General features: G+C 35.9%; 1 protein-coding gene across 2 annotated transcripts in view; it reads left to right on the top strand.

Moving 5' to 3' along the window:
* The window catches only part of KCNH5 (potassium voltage-gated channel subfamily H member 5), a 317,438-nt gene that overhangs the window by 189,848 nt on the left and 106,802 nt on the right, over positions 1-20,788 (top strand). The gene's annotated exons all lie outside the window — the stretch shown is intronic.

Genomic DNA, 20,788 nt, shown 5'->3' with positions numbered 1-20,788 from the left:
CTAAGATTTTATAATGTCTGGCCTTAAATTTAGGTCTTTAATCCATTTTGAGTTTACTTTTGTGTATGGTGTTAGGGAGTGTTTTTATTTCATTCTTTTACATATAGCTGTCCAGTGTTCCAAGCACCACTTATTGAAGAGGCTGTCTTTTCTCCATTATATACTCTTGTCTCCTTTATCAAAAATCAGTTGACCATAGGTGTGTGGGTTTATCTCTGGGCTCTCTTTCCTGTTCCATTGATCTATATTTCTGTTTTTGTGCAGGACCATACTGTTTTGATTACTGTAGCTTTGTAGTATAGTCTGAAGTCAGGGAGCCTGATTCCTCCAGCTCCGTTTTTCGTTCTCAAGATTGCTTTGGCTATTCGGGGTCTTTTGTGTTTCCATATAAATTGTGAAATTTTTTATTCTAGTTCTGTGAAAAATGCCATTGGTAGTTTGATAGGGATCACATTGAATCTGTAGATTGCTTTGGATAGTATAGTCATTTTCACAGTGTTGACTCTTCTAATCCAAGAACATGGTATATCTCTCCATCGGTTTGTACCATCTTTAATTTCTTTCATCGGTGTCTTATAGTTTTCTGAGTACAGGTCTTTTGCTTCCTTAGGTAGGTTTATTCCTAGGTATTTTATTCTTTTAGTTTCAGTGGTAAATGGCAGTGTTTCCGTAATTTCTCTTTCAGGTTTTTCATCATTAGTGTATAGGAATGCAAGAGATTTTTGTGCATTAATTTTGTAGCCTGCTACTTTACCAGATTCATTGATTAGCTCTAGTAGTTTTCTGGTAGCATTTTTAGGATTCTCTATGTATAGTATCATGTCATCTGCAAACAGCTTTACTTCTTCTTTTCTGATTTGGATTCCTTTTATTTCTTTTTCTTCTCTGATTGCTGTGGCTAAAACTTCCAAAACTATGTTGAATAATAGTGGTGAGAGTGAGCAACCTTGTCTTGTGCTTGATCTTAGTGGAAATGGTTTCAGTTTTTCAACATTGAAAATGATGTTGGCTGTGGGTTTGTCATATATGGCCTTTAATATGTAGACGTAAGTTCCCCCTATGCCTACTTTCTGGAGGGTTTTTATCATAAATGGGTGTTGAATTTTGTCAAAAGCTTTTTCTGCATCTACTGAGGATTTTTGCATCTATGTTCATTAATGATATTGCCTGTAGCTTTGTAGCTTTCTTTCTCTGTGACATCTTTGTCTGGTTTTTGTATCAGTGTAATGGTGGCCTTGTAGAATGAGTTTGAGAGTGTTCCTGCCTCTGCTTTATTTTGGAAGAGTTTTAGAAAGATAGGTGTTAGCTCTTCTCTAAATGTTTGATAGAAATCGCCTGTGAAGCCATCTGGTCCTGGGCTTTTGTTTGTTGGAAGATTTTTAATCACAGTCACAATGTCAGTGCTTGTGATTGGTCTGTTTATATTTTCTTTTTCTTCCTGGTTCAGTCTCGGAAGACTGTGCTTTTCTAAGAATGTGTCCATTTCTTCCAGGTTGTTCCTTTTATTGGCATATAGTTGCTTGTCGTAATCTCTGATGATCCTTTGTATTTCTGAAGTATCAGTTATTACTTCTCCTTTTTCATTCCTAATTCTGTTTATTTGAGTCCTCTCCTTTTTTTTCTTGATGCATCTGGCTAATGGTTTATCAATTTTGTTTATCATCTCAAAGAACCAGCTTTTAGTTTTATTGATCTTTGCTATCATTTACTTCATTTCTTTTTCATTTATTTCTGATCTGATCTTTATGATTTCTTTCCATCTGCTAACTTTGGGTGTTTTTTTTGTTGTTGTTCTTCTTCTTTCTGTAATTGCTTTAGGTGCAAGGTTAGGTTGTTTATTTGAGATATTTCTTGTTTCTTGAGGTAGGATTGTATTGCTAAAAACTTCCCTCTTAGAACTGCTTTTGTTGCATCCCATAGGTTTTGGGTTATTGTGTTTTTGTTCTCATTTGTTTCTAGGTATTTTTTGATTTTTTCTTTGATTTCTTCAGTGATCTCTTGGTTATTTAGTAGTGTATTGTTTAGCCTCCATGTTTCTGTATTTTTTACAGATTTTTTCCTGTAATTAACATCTAGTCTCACAGCGTTGTGGCCAGAAAAGATACTTGATGTGATTTCAGTTTTCTTAAATTTACCACTGCTAGATTTGTGACCCAAGATATGATCTCCTGGAGCATGTTCCATGAGCACTTGAGAAGAAAGTGTAATCTGCTGTTTTTGTGTGGAATGTCCTATAAATATCAATTAAGTCCATCTTGTTTAATATTCATTTAAAGCTTTTGTTTCCTTATTTATTTTCGTTTTGGATGATCTGTCCATTGCTGAAAGTGGGGTGTTAAAGTCCTCTACTATAATTGTGTTACTGTCAATTTCCCCTTATATGGCTGTTAGTATTTGCCTTATGTATTAAGGTGCTCCTATGTTGGGTGCATAAATATTTACAATTGTTATATCTTCTTCTTAGATTGATCCCTTGATCATCATGTAGTGTCCTTTTTTGTCTGTTGTAATAGTCTTTATTTTAAAGTTTATTTTGTCCGTTATGAGAATTGCTACTCCAGCTTCCTTTTGATTTCCATTTGCATGGAGTATCTTTTTCCATCCCCTCACTTTCAGTCTGTATGTTTCCCTAGGTTTGAAGTGGGTCTGTTGTAGACAGTATATAAAGGGTGTCGTTTTTGTATCCGTTCAGCCAGTCTGTGTCTTTTGGTTGGGGCATTTAAGCCATTTACATTTAAGGTAGTTATCAGTATGTATGTTCCCATTACCATTTTCTTAATTGTTTTGGGTTTGTTATTGTAGGTCTTTTCCTTCTCTTGTGTTTCCCTCCTAGAGAAGTTCTTTTAGCCTTTGCTGCATAGCTGGTTTGGTGGTGCTGAATTCTCTTAGCTTTTGCTTGTCTGTAAACGTTTTAATTTCTCCGTCAAATCTGAATGAGGGCTTCCCTGGTGGCGCAGTGTTTGAGAACCTGCCTGCTAATACAGGGGACACGGGTTCGAGCCCTGGTCTGAGAGGATCCCTCATGCCGCGGAGCAACTAGGCCCGTGAGCCACAACTACTGAGCCTGCGTGTCTGGAGCCTGTGCTCCGCAATAAGAGAGGCTGCGATAATGAGAGGCCCCCACACCACGATGAAGAGTGGCCCCCGCTTGCTAAACTAGAGAAAGCCCTCGTACAGAAACAAAGACCCAACACAGCAAAAATAAACTAATTAATTAATTAAAAACTCCTACCCCCAACATCTTCTTTCCAAAAAAAAAAAAAAATCTCAATGAGATCCTTGATGGGTAGAGTAAACTTGGATGTAGGTTTTTCCCTTTCATCACTTTAAATATGTCCTGCCACTCCCTTCTGGCTTGCAGTTTCTTCTTAAAGATCAGCTGTTAACCTTATGGGGATTCCCTTGTATGTTATTTGTTGTTTTTCCCTTGCTACTTTTAATACTTTTTCTTTGTATTTAATTTTTGATAGTTTGATTAATATGTGTCTTGGCATGTTTTTCCATGGATTTATCCTGTATGGGACTCTGGTGTTTTTGGACTTGATTGACTATTTCCTTTCCCATATTAGGGAAGTTTCAACTGTAATCTCTTCAAATATTTTCTCAGTGCCTTTTTCTTTTCTTTTTCTGTGACCCCTATAATTTGAATGTCGGTGTGTTTAATATCGTTCCAGAGGTCTCTGAGACTGTCCTCAATTCTTTTCATTCTTTTTTCGTTATTCTGCTCTGCAGTAGCTATTTCCACTATTTTATCTTCCAGGTAACTTATTTGTTCTGCTTCCTCAGTTATTCTGCTATTGATTCCTTCTAGAGAATTTTAAATTTTAGTTATTGTGTTGTTCATCATTGTTTGTTTGCTCTTTAGTTCTTCTATGTCCTTTTTAAACGTTTCTTGTATTTTCTCCATTCTATTTCTAAGATTTTGTATCATCTTTACTATCATTAGTCTGAATTCTTTTTTCAGGTAGACTACCTCTTTCCTCTTCATTTGTTAGGTCTGGTGGGTTTTTACCTTTCTCCTTCATCTGCTGTGTGTTTCTGTCTTTTCATTTTGCTTAACTTACTGTGTTTGGGGTTCTCCTTTTCACAGGTTGCAGGTTCATAGTTCCCATTGTTTTTGCTCTCTGCCCCCAGTAGCTTCCTGGTGGAGAGGACTGGTGCCTGTATTCTGTTGAATAGCCTGGATCTTATCTTTCTGTTGGGGTGGACCACGTCCAGTGGTGTGTTTTGGGGTGCTGTGACCTTATTTTGATTTTAGATAGCTTCTGTGCTAATGGGTGGGGTTGTGTTCCTGTCTTGCTAGTTCTTTGGCATAGGGTGTCCAGCACTGTAGCTTGCTGGTCATTGAGTGGAGCTGGGTCTTATCGTTGAGATGGAGATCTCTGGGCGAGGTTTCGCTGTTTGATATTATTTGGAGCTGGCGGGTCTCTGGTGGACTGATATGCTGAACTCAGCTCTCCCACCTCAGATGCACAGCCCTGATACCTGGCCAGAGCACCGAGACCCTGTCAGCCACACGGCTCAGAAGAAAAGGGAGAAAAAAAGAAAGAAAGAAAAAAAAATGAAATAAAATAAAGTTATTAAAATAAGAAAATTTTAAAAATTATTAAAAATAAAAAAGTCAAAAGTCAAAAAAAAAAAGAAAGAAGAGAGCAACAAAACCAAAAAACAAATCCACCAATAATAACAAGCACTAAAAACTTTATTAAAAAAAAGTAATAAATAAATAAACGTACAGGCATAACCCTAGGACAGTTGGTAAAAGCAGAGCTATACAGACAAAATCAGACAAAGAAGCATACAGGTACACTCACAACAAGAGTAAAAGGAAAAAAATATATATATAAAAAAGCAAAAGGAAGTGGGCAACCAAATCAATAAACAAATCTACCAATGATAATAAACTCTAAATACTAAACTAAGATAATCTTAAAACCAGAAACAAATCAGATGCAGAAAGCAAACCCCAAATCTACAGTTGCTCCCAAAGTCCACCACCTCAATTTTGGGATGATTTGTTGTCTGTTCAGGTATTCCACAGATGCAGGGTACATCAAGTTGATTGTGGAGCTTTAATCCGCTGCTCCTGAGGCTGCTGGGAGAGATTTCCCTTTCTCTTCTTTGTTCGCACAGCTCCCAGGGGCTCAGCTTTGGATTTGGTTCCGCCTCTGTGTTTAGGTCGCCTGAGGACATCTGTTCTTCGCTGAGACAGGACGGGGTTAAAGGAGCAGCTGCTTCGGGGGCTCTGGCTGTCTCAGGCCTGGGGGAGGGAGGGGTACAGAGTGTGAGGCAAGCCTGCGGCAGCAGAGGCCAACATGACGTTGCACCAGCCTGAGGCGCGCTGTGCGTTCTCCCGGGGAAGTTGTCCCTGGGTCACGGGATCGTGGCAGTGGTGGGCTGCACGGACTCTCAGGAGAGGAGGTGTGGATAGTGACCTGTGCTTGCACACAGGCTTTTTGGTGGCTGCAGTAGCAGCTTTAGCATTTCCTGCCTGTCTCTCGTGTCTGCACTGATAGCCGCGGCTCGCGCCCTTCTCTGGAACTCATTTAGGCTGAACTGTGAATCCCCTCTCCTCACACACCCCGAAACAATGGTCTCTTGCCTCTTAGGCAGGTCCATACTTTTTCCCAGACTCCCTCCTGGCTAGCTGTGGTTCACTAGCCCCCTTCAGGCTGTGTTCACGCAGCCAACCCCAGTCCTCTCCCTGGGACCTGACCTTCGAAGCCCGAGCCTCAGCTCCCAGACCCCACCCAGCCTGGTGGGTGAGCAGACAGGCCTCTCGGGCTATTGAGTGCTGGTCGGCACCAATTCTCTGTGCGGAATCTCTCCACTTTTCCCTCTGCACTCCTATTGCTGCGCTCTCCTCCGTGTCTCCAAAGCTTCCCCCCAGCACCCCCTGTCTCCGCCAGTGAAGGATCTTCCTAGTGTGTGGAAACTTTTCCTCCTTCACAGCTCCCTCCCCGAGGTGCAGGTCCCGTCCCTATTCTTTTGTCTCTGTTTTTTCTTTTTTCTTTTGCCCTACCCAGAAACGTGGGGAATTTCTTATCTTTTGGGAAGTCTGAGGTTTTCTGCCAGCATTCTGTAGGAGGTGTTCCACATGTAGATGTATTTCTGATGTATATGTGGGGAGGAAGGTGATCTCCACGTCTTATTCCTCTGCCATCTTGAAGGTCTCTGTTCGTAGGTTTTTAATGAACAAAAAGCGTTCCAAGAACAAACAAGTATGAAAAATGGTGTCTTTACTGCAAGGTTTCTCAGAGCTTTTGATATGATAATGTGCATTGTGATATGCTAATGTGAATTGGGACTCTCCCAGAGGGAGAACTAATGTTAAACTTATTTGATCCAGAAAATGTTTTTAAGACAAACATCTGTTATCATCACAGGGAATTATAGTGTTCCAAAAGAATACAGTTTGCAAATTTTGGACTGCACTGTCAAATCAAATTCCTTACACCCTGACCAACTCATTTTGCCTTCTCTAGAAAATACTTTTCTCATCTCACTCATATATTTAAAAAAATTCTCTGTTCATTTTAAACCCTCAGGGTCAGCAAAAAAAAAACCATAGTTGTTTCAGCTTCTAGAGCCTTGGTTTTATACTTTATGCCTACTCAGATGAATGTAAAAAGGAATTTGGGGAAGAGTAATACTCTAGGCCAGGAGGAAATGACATGATTCCTTTTAAGCATCACATCAGGCAGTTTGAGAGCTACAGTCATCCAGTAAAGTGATTGTGTAAGCCCTTGCAACACGAGATGGTAGGGCATGTAAACAGGGAAAACATATGAGTTCAGATGTTAGTTGAGATCCCATGAATGGACAGAATTCCTCACAGAGTGAGCTCTGATGCAAATGATCGTCAGTTGCCCACAGACCTTGTCTCTTGTAATGAGGGAAGGGGCCACAGAAAGAGGAATTGGAATAAAGGTGGAGTCACTCATGGTGTGTCTTGTTTACCTGGGACAGCCCTCCTTAGCCCTGCTGTCCCAGCATAACTAATAAGATTGCTCTCTTTCACTCTCAGAAAGGTCTTGGTTTGACTGATTAATTGTACAGACACTTTAGATGAGGGAGAAGACAAGAGCCAGTAGAGGAGCTGTGTGTCTTAAATGTGAAGGAGATAAGCATTACTTAAAGGGAAAAGAGTAATGAAAGTTGTTAAGGGCAATGTTAAGTCAGTGATGATGAGACTGACCCAAGATTTTAATGTAGAACAGTTTCAGTGAGAAAGTAAGGTCCACCTGTTTAGTTTTGATCTTATTGACTCTTCAGGGCATTTTGCCAAATGTATTGTTATTTAATAATCAGGCTTCTTACAGTGTTGATATCAGATTTCTGATGCATTGTTTAGAAGATTTTTAAGAAACATGAAAAAATTCATAATCATTGTTGAGCATAGATTTTTACAATCAAATTGCTTCAAGTATTAGTTAAAAAATAAAAACGTGTATAGAATTGTATATCCCTATATCTCCCATAATGTTTCGCATTGTTTACACGCAGTAAGCACTTAATAAATGTATGCTTGATATGTTGATGCGTACTCTGATTATTGGCCAATGCAAAAAAGGCCTAAATATAATTATAAAATAGCTAAAACACCTTCTTAGAAGTTTTGATCATGTGTATACAATTTAATGTCTTCTATACAGACACAAATTAATTATGTTATTTCACCATAAGGGACAGAGTCTAGTTTAGCTGCTGTAATTTTTTCATGTTAGTTCGCCACTTTTGTCAGTAACCCACTTTGTTGAAGAACATTCTAATTATTCTTAGGGATTATGAAGGAAGTAGATGATACTGACTGCATTAAAGAACTTAAAGAATAAATTTATTTAAGGATATATTGCCTATCCTCTGATGAATTGTTTGCTATGCATTACATGAAATTTTAATAGGTAGTAAGATCATTCAGGTACCATACAGGCAGCTAGAGAGATACATAGTCAGAAAAATCCAGCCTCCCATCCCTTTATTTATAGCCAAGTGAATTTAACTTTTGAAAATTCATTCACTGGGCAAAACTCTGACTTGGTTGGAAAAGAAGTTAGGGATGTGGTTTCTTCTTTCATAGCTCAGTGTAGGTAGGGGAGTGATAAATTAGCTTATGGAAGAAATACAAAGTATTGAGTCTGGCAGATAGAAACTTTTCCCCATTGTATAGATCCCATAGGTTCTCTCAGGCTATGTGTATACATTAAACATTTTTGAGGAGAAAAATAAAATCTCAGCATTTTAGTATTTTAGGAAATTTTTCCAGGTGGCCATGTGCCGACTGTATTGTAACAGAGACTGGAGATAGAACAGTTAGGAAGCTTTTGTGGTAACCTATCCATAGGATGAAAAGACCAGATTCTGGGACCTTATTAGGAAGGAGACTATGAGTTTGAGCTATTCTGAAGGCAGAATGAAAAACTCTTTGGTAAGTGATTTTATAAATGGGTCATATAGAGATTGGAGCCAACAATGGAGCTGAGAAGATCAGTGGTGCTGTTGACCAAAATGTCTGCCAGACAAAACTATTCAGAGTTTCACCTTTGAAAAGCTATAATTTTGTTTTCATTTCCACTATGTAAAGGGTTTATAGGTTATATGCACTGAGGAGATGCTCACAGAATGAAATTTACCATATCTCATCTCCTTTTCCAGCTCCAAAATGAAACCTGTATTCCACAACCCAAAATCCTCTTTATCTGGTTTGGAAACTTGATGTTTAGTGTAGTTTCCAAATTAGAAGGAAGCAAGAGAATAGTGACAAGCACACAGACCCCTGGACCTGGGCAATTTAATCTGCCCAGTGCTTTAAAGAAGGTGTTCAAAGACTGCTGATAAAAGACATTTATTTGTTCCTGAGTTCAGTGGGCTGACTGTAATATTTGAGAAAATGGAAGGAAGGGCCCTATGAAGGTTGTTACATCATTAAAAATTGATGACAGAGCACCTAAACTAGATTGTGATGGAGTGCCAATGGATGCAGCACTGACTTAAGAATATACAATTTGATACAACTGAATATACAATTTAATCTCCCCATCATCAGGATGATGGGGAGCTTATAGATGTAAGAATATATGTAATTTGAGGATGATTATGGGCAGATTATAAATGTTAGATTTGTATTACTCATGTTCCCTGGGTATTTTTCCTTCTAAGATTCACAAATTAGAAATTCCATTACTAAGTATGTATCCAATTTTCTTGAATTTTTAATTCTCTCAAAATAAACATTAATTCCTGAGTAATATTGATGTGTATCATAATGTTTAATAGTGTATCACAGTGAATAAGCATAAGCAGAGTAAACTAAAAATTTCCTTTTATGTTACAGAGATATTAGTAAATTTTCTTTTCTACTGCATTAAATGCTATTTGAGTAATGTTGCAACCATAGCAGATTTAAGGGCTTTTGCCTGTATTCAACCATATCCTAGTTTAGTGATGGGCCCAGGATATCTCTTGGTACTTAATCATTTAAGGGGTGCATGCTGTTTCTACTTGGTTTATATTCTAGCCCTTGGGGGTGCTTAATTATTTGAGATCTGATGTTTACAATTAAGAACTTTTGGTCAGATCTATGATTAGTAAGCAATTAATATTGGCTACAGAAGTCTGCTGTGGGGTAGAATATTTATTATTTGCAACATTAATCTTAAAGCTGATAAGGGTGTTAGGTTGTGTAGTTGTTGAGACTGAAGCTCTGATCTGATTCTGGGCAGATTAATTTCCTGAATGTGTTCCTTATATTTTACAACGAGGATAAAGTAGTAACTTAGGGTGATTGTGTGAATTTGGTGAGATAATGTACATAAAGCTCATAGCAAGTACTAAGTAAAGGTTTGCTCTCACCATTAGCATCTCAGGTTTCTTGATGATCTTTTATGTATATGTCACCTGGGAATTAATCTAATTGCTCTCTAAAAAGATTTATGGCTTCTACCATTTTAAGAAATACAACTAACTTACTCTTTTTGCAAATTTTGGCACTTCTTTATGCTTATTACAAATATTAAGTAATGCTGAAGTTTAAAGAACATCAAAATCACCACAAATCCTATTGCCTAAATATAAGAACTGTTAACATTTTATAAACATCCTTCTAGTCACTTTTCTATGTATACCCATAAATCAACCCTCCACACACATATTAACAGATATAATATTACAAAGAATGAAATTAAGAAAACTTTTTATAATAAAACTATGCTTTTAATTTTTTTCAGATATATCCTCAGAAATCCCCATCATAATCTTAATGGCTTCCTAACTTTCAGTTGTATTGTTGTGCCATCATTTGTATCACCTAATATTTATTTTTGAACATTTTACTTTTTTCACATATTATAAACAACACTTCAGTGATCATTTTTGTGTGCTCATTTTATAATGTCATAGTATAACTTCCAAGAAATGGAATAATTTGTCTAAACTATATCCATTTAAACTTCTAACCCATACTTAGTATAGGGATATTTTCTTGATTAATTTCTGATGATATCTTTATCTACAATATTATACTATGACTTAGAATATATTTATTTTTCATAAACTACTAAGTTCCAGTAACTTATGTCCCCAGGTTCTACTATTCTTGGTATTAGAGTATTAGCAGATAATTTTCACTGTAGCAATAACTTTTGTGATTTATACCTCTTAATAGCTGTTTTGTTTTTTGCCTTCCATCTCTTCAGACTGGCAAATCAGAATACTTTAATGATATTCTCAGTCAGATTTGACCTGGGATGGTTCTTATGTACTTGCTGTTTGCTTTGCTGTATAAGGAGAATCCTTTAAAGTTAATTCAACTTCTATTTTTCATTTGTTCAGAAGTTATGTGTTTGGAACTGTGTTGTCAATAGACAGGTACAAAGGAGTTTAAAAGATAATTGCTTTCAAGAATTTCATTATATTTATAGCATGATATGTTAACACATATAGGGGAATATAAAAATATAAACCAAGGCATATAATTACTCTTTTAAGGAATGAGGTATTGATAGGTTCTGTAGAAGAATAGGAGAAATTCCTTTACCTAGGATAATCAGAGAAGGTTTTATAAAGGGAATAATAAGCCCCAAAGAGTGCCTGGGATTTAGGAAGGATGAAGGAAAAGGGAGAGGGCTTTGTATCAGTTATCTATTGCTGTGTAAGAAATGACTCCAAGACAGAGTGACTTCATAGCACAGTGATTCATTATTTTTCATGACTCTATTGGTTGACTGGATAATTAGTTCTTCAGTTCATTTCCCTCAGGTAGCTACATATAGTTATCACCTTGGCTAGGGACAAGGTTCAGCTGGGACCACTGGATAACTATACCTCTCCATCCTTGCTATCTTGCTGTCAGTACATTCCAGGCTTCTTCGTGAATGATGGTCTCAAGACAGCATTCCAAGAAAGCAAAAGCAAAACAAGTAAGTCCCTTAATGTCTCTGGAAATTGCATAGTATCATCTCTGCCTTATTCTACTGGAAGTCATAAAGCCAGCACAGATTAAAGGAAGTAGATTCCACCTTTTGGTGGGAGGAGCAATAAAGTTTCATTGCAAAGAGATGTGCATACCAAGATAGGAAAAATATATGGTCATATTTTGAGATCCACCGCAAAGGAACTGAATGAACAAAGATTTGGAAGCAAGAATAAATTATTTGGAGGTTCAGCAAGAAGACAGGTTATGACACTATTTTTCAGAATATATAAGAAGCTCTTGGCTATTGCACAGATACTGTTCTTAGGGACCTCAACAGTTTATTTAGGTTGTTGACAGTGCCACTTTACTCTTTGGATCTTGGATCAATAATACTTGTGACTTGGTAAAGAGATATTTTAATACTATTTCAAGTTTTGTATTTAGTGTTCCCATATTAATATAAGTATAATAGTAATACCCCCTTTATAGATCTATAGAAAGAGTAAGTGATCTAATGTTATCCTCTGTTTATTGCTTCTTTTCATATTCTGGGGCTAAAGATTAGAGAAGTGGCTTGCAGGTATCATTAATGAAAAATGTTAATGAAAATTACTGGAAAACATTGAAAATGTCTATCTAATACAAAATAAACAGAGAACAGCTGTAAGTAAAAGAAATTCCATTTTTCAACATAGTGAATCCATTCAGTACTTACTATATTTTCTCTTTTTTTTCCTTTTTTTCTTTTCTGTAACTGATAAAAGTAGACTTACAACTAGGTAGAGTGATCTGTTGTTTGCATTTTATAATTTGAAGGGCAAAAGAAAATCTCTGAATCAAATCAAATCAAATCTCTGAATCAAATCAAATCAAATCTCTGAATCAAATCTCTTGAATCAAATCAAATTTGAATCAAATCAAATCACTGCAGTTCTGAATCTCACCATTGTTGTTTCCTTGTGTTTTAAAGTTTTTTTTTAATAAAAGAGATATAAGAATATATATAAATACCCTGAAAAATACAACTAATAAATGAATTCAGTAAAGTTGCAAGGTACAGGATGCAGAAATCTGTTGCTTTTCTATACACCAATAAAGAACTATCAGAAAGAGAAAGTTATCCCATTTAAGATCATATCAAAAAGAATAAAATACCTAGGAATAAACTTAACCAAGATGGTGAAAGACCTATACTCTGAAAACAATAAAACATTGATGAAGGAAATTGAAGATGATCAAATAAATGGAAAGATATCCCGTGCTCTTGGATTGAAAGAATTAATACTGTTAAAATGGCCATACTACTCAAAGCAATCTATGGATTTAATGTAATCCATATTAAAATACCCATGATATTTTTCACAGAACTAGAACAAATAATCCTAAAATTAAAATGGAGTCACAAAAGATCCTGAATTGCCAAAGCAATATTGAGAAACAAGAACAAAGCTATAAGTATCACCCTCCCTGACTTCAGACTCTATTACAAAACTGCAATAATCAAAACAGTATGGTTCTGCCACAAAAACAGACACATAGTTCAATGGAATGGAAATTAACCCATACACCTATGGTAAATTAATCTTTGACAAAGGAGGCAGGAATATACAATGGAGAAAAGACAGTCTCTTCAGCAAGTGCTGCTAGAAAAACTGGACAGCTACATGTAAAAGAATGAGATTAGAACATTTCCTCATGCTATATACAAAAATAAACTCAAAAATGGACTAAACACCTAAATGTAGGACTCAAAACCATAAAACTCCTAGAAGAAAATAGGCAGAACACTCTTGGACATAATATTATTTTGGATCTGTCTCCTAAGGCAAAGGAAACAAAAGCAAAAATAAATGAGACCTAATTAAAATTAAAAGCTTTTACACAGCAAAAGAAACCATCAACAAAATGAAATGACAGCCCACTTAATGGGAGAAAATATTTGCAAATGATATGACTGGCAAGGGGTTAATATCCAAAAATATATAAACAGCTCATACAACTCAATATCAAAAAAACCAAGCAAGTCAATCAAAAATTGGTAAAAGACCTGAACAGACATTTTTCCAAAGAAAACATACAGATGGCTAACAGGCACATGAAAACATGTGCATCACTAATTATTAGAGAAATGCAAATCAAAACCAAAATGAAATATCACCTTCCATCAGTCAGAATGGCCATCATAAGAAAGTCTACAAATAACAGATGTTGGCGAGGTTGTAGAGAAAAGGGAACCCTTGTACACTTGTGGGAAAGTAAATTGGTATACCCACTCTCAAAAACAGTGTGGAGGTTCCCCAAAAAACTAAAAATAAAACTACCACATGATCCAGCAATCCCACTCCTGAGTACCTGGAAAAAACCAAAAATGCTAATTTGAAAAGATACATGCACCCCAATGTTCATAGCAGCATTATTTTACAATTGCCATGGTATGGAAGCAACCCAAGTGTCCATCAACAGATGAATGGATAAAGAATACATGGTGTATATATACAACGGAATATTATTCAGCCATAAAAAAGAATGAAATTCTGCCAATTTAAGCAACATTGATGGACCTAGAGAATATTATGCTTAGTCAGACAGAAAAAGACAAGTACTATTTGGTATCACTTGTATGTGGAATCTAAAAAATAAAAGGAATGTATAGAGCAAAATAGAAACAGACTTACAGATACACAAAACAAACCAGTGGTTACCACTGGGGAGTGGGTAGGGGAGAGGGACACATTAGGGTTACAGGATTATGAGATACAAACTACTGTGTATAAAATAGATAAGCATTATACAGCACAGGGAATTATAGCCATTATTCTGTAATAACTTTTAGTGGAGTATAATCTATAAAAATACTAAATCACTATGCTGTACACCTGAAGCAAATATAGTATTGTAAATCAGCTACACTTCAATAAAAAATAATAGTCATTGCCATATAATTATTGAAACTATTTTGATGTAGTTAGTTTTTATGATAATCATGGTATTAGCTGTAAACTGTTGAAATGTGTCCAATACTATGCTATAATTTTTTTTTTTAAGAAGATGTTGGGGGTAGGAGTTTATTAATTTATTTATTTTTGCTGTGTTGGGTCTTCATTTCTGCGCGAGGGCTTTCTCTAGTTGTGGCAAGCGGGGGCCACTCTTCATCGCCGTGCGCGGGCCTCTCACTATTGCGGCCTCTCTTTTTGCAGAGCACAGGCTCCAGACGCACAGGCTCAGTAGTTGTGGCTCACGGGCCTAGCCACTCCGTGGCATGTGGGATCCTCCCAGACCAGGGCTCGAACCCATTTCCCCTGCATTAGCAGGCAGATTCTCAACCACTGCGCCACCAGGGAAGCCCCTATAATTTTGATAAATTTTAAAAATGGTCCCTTCTGTGTATCAACTTATCTTACTAGTTGAGAGTTAATTCAAGTAATGATTCAGTCAACTCATTGTATTGTGTGGAATTCCTCCTTCAAAATTACAACGTCCCTAAGAGGGATATTGTATTAAATAGTTTTTAGTATTTAACACTTAATATAAAGTAATTAATGAGATTAATTTCTAACAAAATAGTTGGCATGGTTCAGGTACTAGATGAAATGGGGCATGGATTAAGTGAAGACTGGGAAAGAGAAGATATCTGTTTCAGAAGTGGATGCCTAGAGGCAGCTTACATATATGGGTAATTGCAAAAGAGCATCCAGGGAAACCAGGAGCCATTATGAGACAGCTGGAAGGAGAATAAAACTTTGAAATTGGAGATCTGATGATCAGCTTCTTCACTTTGTTCTAAGGCCAACTGGGGTGATTTCAAGTGTTTTAGCAGGCTGTGTGATACATATAAAATCATACATTGGTGGAATATTCTCCTTCCATGTCTTAAATATCATTATTAAAGGTGGACTTTAGTGAATAGAAATAGAAATGGAAATGATGTATGAACCACCTATGTGGCTTTAATGGTTACCAGAAATGCATTCTCATATCAGTATTTTAAATTGCTTAGTCTAAGGCCAATTATTACTTGCCAAGATTTATAAAAGAAAGATAATTAGGAAAAGTAAATGTTGGATGTCAACTTGAACAGGCACAAAAAGTCTAAAAAATATAAATCATTAATAAGAAGATGAATGGCTGCAGCTTGACCTAAGGAGCAAACAAAATGAAGTGACTGGAGAACACAGTCTATTCAGAGAACTGGATATCATCATCTGATCTGTTATCCTGAGCAACTCATAAGAGTGGAGGCAGAGTTACAATTAATTAGCTAAACATAGATTTTGTTTGACTCTGCAAATTGTTTAACCCTGAGAAATAAACTATATTTAGTTTATATACTTGGAATGGCTATAAGTTTATTTGTGAATTTTTGTAAACTATGGAAAGGAAATGATCATTAGCCTCCTTCCAAAGCATGTGAGTTGGGAGAATTAAAGAATAATGCAGCAACACGGATGGACCTAGAGGTTTTCATACTGAGTGAAATAAGTCAGACAGAGAAAGACAAATATCGTATGGTAATGCTTATATGTGGAATCTAAAAAAAAGTGTACAAATTATCTACAAAACAGAAATAGAGTTACAGATGTAGAAAACAAACTTATGGTTACTGGGGGTAATGGGAGGGAGGGATAAATTGGGAGATTGGGATTGACATATACACACTACTATATATATATACTATATATATATATACATATATATATATATATATACTATATATATACTACTATATATATACTATATATTAAATAGATAACAAATAAGGACCAAATAGATAACAAATAAGGAACCTGTGTACAGCACAGGGAACTCTACTCAATACTCTGTAATGGCTTATATGGGAAAAGAATCTGAAAATGAGTGGATATAATTATATGTATAACTGATTCACTTTGCTGTACACCGGAAACTAACACAACATTGTAAATCAACTATACTCCAATAAAAATTTTAAAAATAAATAAATAAATAAAATTAAGGGCCCTGATAAAAAATAAAGATTAATACCTTTCTATAGGAAGTAGTGAGTACTATTTGAGAGCACGGATCATGTTGAATCCTTAGTGACTATTGTAGTGGCTGCATGTAATAAGTGTTCAATAAATATCTACTGAATTAAATGATACATGAATGAATAGTGAAATCTGTGATTGGCTACATGGCATTATTCAGTCTTTTAACCTTTGTCTCTTTTTGAGAACATTAAACATTCATTCATGACTTTAATGTATATATTATGAAAATAATAGGTGTTTTTAAGTACTAAAATGTATTAAATGTTAAAAAAACATTTTCTAAAATATGCTGTTGGGCTCTGATGCGCATCGTAAGGAGCTCGCTACCCTCCTCTCCCAGGTTTTCTAATCAGTTGAGAATCAATCTGTTTTATTAGGCTATTAATAAAACTACTTATTAGAATATTAAAGTTGCACAACTAATTAAAATTAGTGGCTTAAAACAAGAACAGCCATTTATTTCACTCATGAATCTGTAAATTATGCAGGTCCAGGAAGGCATGACTTTCTGGTCCATGTGTTATCAGCTGGGATGGCTTGAATGGGTCTGAAAAATTCACTTCTTAGTTGGCTCAGCCACAGACATGGCTGGTAAGCTGATGTTGTCAAGCTGTGTGCTGCACATACAATCATAGATTGATAGGACATTTTCCTTCCTATCTTAGCTATCCTTATTAAATGTGAATATAAATAGAAAGGGAAGTGATGGTTGAATCACCTGCACAGCCTTAAGTCTTCTTATATCAATATTTTAAATTGTTCAGCCTAAGGCCAGTGCTTAGCTGGGAGCTCAGCCAAGACTATTGACCAGGGGCCTTAATTCTTCTCCATGTGGAACTTTCTAGAAGAATGGGCTTCCTCACAACACGGAAGCTAGATTCTAAGAGCAGGTGTTCTAACAGTGAGGAATTGGAAGCTTCTAGCTTCTTAAGGCTTGGGCCCAGATATTGGCATATGATTATAGTTACCGTGGTCTATTAGTAAAATGGTTATAGAGTATGCCTAGATTCAAGGGAAAGGAATATAGACCCTGCCTGTCAATGGAAGGGGTGTCAGAGAATTTGTAGCCATCTTTAATCTAACATAATTATCTTTAAAATAATCCCCTTGTGGTGAATAAGAAAAATATAAGACTTTTTAGATAAGACATTTACTAGTGTATATGCCAGAATTACCAATTCATTAAATGTGATAAGCTTATAAAATTAGCTTGTCTTAAGTTGTCTTAAGCTTAAAAGGCTACAGGAGAGTATATAAAAGGCTTATCAAATTTTAACAGATTATTCTAATTATTCCTAGTAAAGTAGGCAAATTACGTCTATGGCCTCTCATTCAAAGGATAAAATTCTATAATAGTACTCTGCAAAACTTGCCAGGCCAAGCATGAGCATTCATGTTTGATGAATGACAATAGGCCTTCTTAATTTATTTATTATCTTAACATGGCCAAGGTATGTGTCACCTTAGCTTCGAAATATTTTATTCTCTCACGTGCATTAATAATGTGTATTCCTTTTATGTTTTTGTATCACCAGTAGTGAAGTTTGACTTGAAAAGAAGGATGTTTCTGAAAAAACGTCTCCTAGGTTTTTAGTGTGCGAACTTACAGGAAAAAATATCTGAATACTTATTACGTTCCAGGAACTGGTCTGTATTCTGGAAATACAGCAGTGAGCAAAAAGGACAAGGCCCAGGCCTGTACTTACAGATTTTGCATTTCTAATAGGGAAGGTAGATATCAACAAGCAAATAAATAAATGTGTAATGTAAATTAAAGTAGTGATAAATAAGATTAAGAACACAGGTATAGTAAGGGGGTAGAGAGTTGTATTGAAGGAAGGGGATAGTCTTTCTGCTGAGTGAAAAATTAATTGTTTGGGAGCTATTTCCATGATGATGATGTTGATGACGACGACGATGATACATACATAACATTTCATGGATACTTACTCCCTACTGGACTTTTTAAAAACTGATTTATATGTTACATCATTTAGCACAACTCCTTTGTAAAGATTCTAAAGTAACTGTAAAGTTGTAAGAGAGGAAATAGAATCCTAGAGAGATTTAGTAACTGGCCCAGAGACAGATAGCTAGTAAGTGGAAAAGCATATACTCTTAAAGGATGCAAGAATGCTGGTAGAGGTAGTGGGGAGGGGTTGTACTGAGGCTCTATTTTGAAGGGAGAGCCAATAGGAATTGTTGATAGAGTAGAGGTAGGAGATGAATCAAAGAATGAATTGAAGAATGATGCTTTAGTTTTGGTCTGAGCAACTAGGTGTGGCTTTACAGTTTAATGAGATGAAAAGTGCATTTGGTTGTTGAAGAGAAGGTGGTGTAAAATAAGAGTTCTCTTTTGGACTTGTTAGATTTGAATGGCAATGAGACATTCAAGAAGGCTTGTGCGTCTGTACTTCAGGGGATAGGTATTACTTTGGGAGTTAGCAGCATAGAGCTAGGTTCTACAAAGATCAATTTCTTTTGTTATCGTGTGTCATGTCCCAGGGTCACTCTCATTAAAGATGTACCCATTTATCCTGAGAACACAGACTGTGGTGGGAAGCAGTATTTTTGCTTACTATGGAATACCATACTTGCTGTCACTATATTTTATGAAATGTGTACTAGTCCTAAATGTGGAAAATATTTTTAAGGAAGAAGTGGTTTCTCTTTTTAAAAATATACATATATTACATGGATCTGTACATGTGATAAAATTTTATAAAGCTGTACACCAAAAAAATGACTGCATGTAAAAAAAATGCTGAAATATATAATGTCTATAGTCTGGTTAATTGTATTGTGCCATTGTCAATTGCCTGGTTTTGATAAACTACTATAGTTTTGTAAGATGTCATAATTGAGAGAGGTACATGTGGGTACATGTGGGTATATGAACTTTCTGCATGATTTTTTTTAACATTTCAAGGTAAAAAATTATATATATAATTATGTATATGCTATATATGTATATATAATTATGTGTATGTTACATATATATATATATATACTTATATACATATAATTATATATGTAATTGAATGTCTTACCTTAAATTGTGACTTTGATTAGTCCTACCCAGTGCAGGACACCACACTCACATGAAAGTTGGAGGCAGAAAATATCCTTGTAATATACCAAACTTAATGGGATGTTGATTGTATTCTTCATTTATTAATGCTGAAAACGTTAAATACATTGGCAGTTTTTTTTTTTTTTCTGCGGTACGCGGGCCTCTCACTGTTGTGGCTTCTCAAGTTGCGGAGCACAGGCTCCGGACGCGCAGGCTCAGTGGCCATGGCTCATGGGCCCAGCCGCTCCGTGGCATGTGGGATCTTCCCGGACCGGGGCACGAACCCGTGTCCCCTGCATCGGCAGGCGGACTCTCAACCACTGCGCCACCAGGGAAGCCCACATTGGCAGTTATATTCATATTTTAGTACTTAAGCTTTTCATATGATTAGAATGTGTGCATATTTAATGTACCCCTAAAGATGAAATGTGTGGTAATTTGTTAAGCTAAAAGGCAGTAGTAAGACATTTTGGCAATATAGTATATTACAGGCATCTTAGGGAGACAAATGAGTTGAACATGTCAAAATAATAGTTCTGTGATATTTACTGACAACTTAAAATAGCTGGGGACTATCTATTCAAAAACATGATTGTAGCATTATTTCATTAACCTCTAAAAAGCTCATTATTTTAAAAACATAAATCCTCTTTATGTCTCTTTTCAGGAAATGCAAAATTCCATTTGTTGCATAATTCTTCTACCATTAATTTGTTCACATTATTTCTGTGTTCGTCTTTCTTAATGCCAACAATGATGGAATAGAATGTTAAGTCTGTGATTACCTCTACTTTTTTGTTGTTTTTAAATATAAACAAAGATTTAAAGACCCAGATGGGAAATGTCAGCACTATATGCTTCCTAGTCAGTTCTAACAAAATATCATCTATCTTAAAAATTGTTCTTCACAGGCATCAAAATCCCTAAATAACAGCCAAAAAACCCCCCAAAAAACCAAAAAAAAAAAATCTGAGTAAATGCTTGTAAAATCATAGCTTCCTGTTCTGAAATTATAATTTGTTGTACTCAAAGAGCAACTGTTATTTAAAAAACAAATGATTTTCTGAAAATAGATTGAAGATCTTAAGTTGCTTCACTGGCTTGTTGTTATACTAATTCCATCAAGTGGGATTTGGTTGATGAAACTGTGAAATAAAACAGTCCATACTTTTTGTTTAGACGAGTAATTTTTCACATGCTTAGAGGAACAAGAATGGAAGTGATCACTGTCTGATATTCCACTTATTTGTGAAATGCTTATGGAATGAATGTGGTTACCAAACATTGTGTTTA

Source organism: Monodon monoceros, unplaced genomic scaffold (genome assembly GCF_005190385.1).
Source record: "Monodon monoceros isolate NGI ecotype Baffin Bay Population unplaced genomic scaffold, NGI_Narwhal_1 Super_Scaffold_21, whole genome shotgun sequence".
Classification (NCBI taxonomy): Eukaryota; Metazoa; Chordata; class Mammalia; order Artiodactyla; family Monodontidae; genus Monodon; species Monodon monoceros.
This window is presented reverse-complemented; position numbering and strand designations above follow the sequence as displayed.